This window comes from Elephantulus edwardii, unplaced genomic scaffold (genome assembly GCF_000299155.1).
Source record: "Elephantulus edwardii isolate Elephantulus edwardi_28Jun2011 unplaced genomic scaffold, EleEdw1.0 scaffold00035, whole genome shotgun sequence".
Lineage (NCBI taxonomy): Eukaryota > Metazoa > Chordata > Mammalia > Macroscelidea > Macroscelididae > Elephantulus > Elephantulus edwardii.
In genome coordinates this window covers 20267838-20270966 of record NW_006399785.1, presented here as the reverse complement: position 1 = coordinate 20270966, position 3129 = coordinate 20267838, and positions in this window count along the sequence as shown.

Genomic DNA, 3129 nt, shown 5'->3' with positions numbered 1-3129 from the left:
TTTTGTGTCAGAATGTGTGATCAGTTCTGGAAAATGTATCATGTGCACTAGAGAAGAAAGTACCCTGAATACATCCACAAGATCAAGCTGGGTTATTGTGCAGTTTAGATCTGCTTCATCTTTGTTGAGTTTCTTATGAGTTCTATCCTTTGGTGATGGTAGTGTGTTGAAGTTTCCTACCATGTTGTGGTGTTGTCTATTTCTTTCTTCAATTCTGTTAGCCATTGTTTTATGCATTTTGCAGGTCTATCACTTGGTGCATAAAGGTTATATCTTCCTGATCTATTGTGCCTTTAATCAGTATGTAATGCCTTTCCTTATCTTTTATGGTGGTTTTCATTCTGAAATCCATTTTATCAGAGATTAATATTGCCACACCTGCTTTTTTTGTGATTTTCATTTGCTTGGTATATTTTTTTCCAGCCTTTTGAGTTTGTCTTTCTTCTCATTTTTTAGGTGTGTCTCTTGTAGGCAGTATGGGGCTGTAATTCAAGTTGGAGATCATCTGTAACAGCTGGATTCTACAGAAGTTTGTCTGCTGGTTTTGGTGTGGATTAGGGTGGAATGTTTACTGGCCAATGAGTGTGAGTTGATTTGATTTGGCTTCCTTTTTAAAAACACATTTGGTCAGCAGAATGGGGCTGGAGTCCAGGTTAGAAGCTCTGTTGGCCTAGTTTATAGAAAGTTATGCTACCAAGCCAAAGGTGGTGATTTTACTCTGAGGCCCTCAGGCCTGGTTTTGTTTTTGGTCAAACATTCTTCTAAGTGGTATAGCACTGGTCTGTCCATTTGCTGCTTGCTGTGATGCTAAACACCCTGACAATGATGTCTCAAATGTGATAATGGTTACCCATGGTGGACAGTGTTTGGTGGAGCTTCCTGATTAAAACAAGCTTGGAAGCAGGAGTGACACCCACTTCTGAAACAGCTTGCCTCCAGAAACCCTATAAACTTGGAGAAACAATGAAAGTTATGCAAGTGTTTAGATCTTTCATTCATAGGGTTATTTATGAGTCATCTATGACTCGATGGCCCTTAACAACAACAACTTGTAGACACCATATTGAAGGCGTGATTTTTTGTTTTGTTTTTTTCTAATCTATTCTGCTACTCTTTTTCTCTTGATTGGCACATATAGTCCACTCACGTTAAGTTTGATTGCTGTCAGACCAGATTGTACTGTTGCCATTTTTCTGTGTTTCTTCTTCTGTTGCTTCTGGTTACTATGGTCCATCCACTTTCTTTTGGAATCTCCATGTGAAGGACTTCACTTAGAATTTCTTGGTAGTTTGGTCTTATTTTCACAAATTCCTTTAATTCCTTCTTTTCTGCAAATAATCTAATTTCTTTTTCATATTTGATGGAGAGCCATGCTGGGAATGGGATCCTTGGCTGGCAATTGTTTTCTTTCAACTTCCAGCATATGCCATCCCATTGCCTTCTAGCTCACATGGTTTCTGCTGAGAAATCAGAATTTAACCTAATTGTTTCCCCTTTGTCGGTGACGGTTTTTCTTACATTGCTTTTAGTTTTCTAGAATTATTTTTTAATTTGGAGAATTTGACTATGATATATCTTGATGTTTTTCTTTGGGGTCTAGTCTATTTGGTGTTCCCTGTGCTTCTTGAATGTGGATTTGCTCATTATTCTAAATACTAGAGAAGTTTTCTTGTAATATTTCTTCCACAATTTTCTTAGTGCCTGCCCTATCACTCCCGTATTCTGGAATTCCAATGATACGTATGTCATTCCTTTTGATGTCATCCTACATAATTCTAATGTTTACTTAATTTTGTTTTACATCTCATTTTGTAATTTTATTTATTTGTTTGTTTGTTTGTTCTACATTTATTTTAGTATGTTTCCAGGGAGATCCTTGTCTTTCAGCTCACTGCCTCTCTGTTCCATCTGTTCAGCTCTACTTTTTGTCCCACCAGCATGTTGGACCATTTCTGTCTTAATATTCTGTATTGCATTTTCAAGCTTTTTTGGTTATTTTAAGAATGGTGTTGGGTATGTTCTCTCTGTCTTGTGCTTACTTTTTAAGTTCCTGTACGTTTTTAATCTATACTATCAATGCTTTCTTACATTTTTTGCATTTTCTTCCATAACAGTTCAAGTCGCCCCACCTCTTTCTCCCCCACCCCACCCCCACCCCCATCGCTTCCTCTGGGATATTTGTTCTCTTAATGACTTCCATTGTTTCTTTCACCATTTGCATTTCTTCTGTAGCTGTTCAAATCATGCCACATCACTTTATTTCTTCTGGTTCTCTCTATCTGGGGTATTCATTCAGGCTGGGTTTTTTTTTGTTGTTGTTGTTTGTTTGTTTGCTTGTTTGTTTGTTTGTTTTTTAGGAGAAGGGTTATTTTGGTTTTTTCAGGATGACTGATGTAGACTGCTGTTCTCTTGATATTATGTGAATCTTTTTTACTAGAGGTAAGGCTGTTATATAATGACCTATATAATGACCCAGGGTATGGCAATGTTTTATGAAGGATCTGTATATTGGTGTTCCTTCTTGGAAAGAGCAGTCAACCAAGAGTGGTGCGACTGTTGCCCTCCTGAAACCCTGGCTCTACCCGGCCTCCTCTGTTTGAGCTTGAGAAATCCCATGTGATGTAGTTATACAGCAGTGTTTAAGGCCCAAGTACCTTTGATATCGGCGCTCCTGGCACTGGACAGCAGGGAAACTGGGCAGTCTCCAGGTGGTGGGGCAGCAGGGTCTCCAGGTCATAGGGAAGTTTTGTCTCCTAACAGTGGGGAAGTGGGGACCTTAGGTGGCAAGGGCAGTCAGTGGTCTAGAGCTCTGAATGGTATTGTGTTCCATGCCACACTGAAAGTGCATCCCCTCAACCTGGCAGGCAGTGGCTCTGTTGCTGGCAGAGTGTGAGTGTGCCTGGGCTGGGCCACAACACTTAGAAGAGGCAGGACAAGCGACAGCTGGAAGACACTCCTGGGCTGGCCATGCCATACAGGCCTTGATATCTTGCAGCAGATTGAGGGTAAGTTTCTCTCGAGATCCTGTTTCACAAGATAGGCATGTCTTACAAGAAGGGTGTGTCTTATAAGAAGACAGCACCTTATGAAAAACAACCTTCTATTTTTACAACTATGTTCTTATGCAGT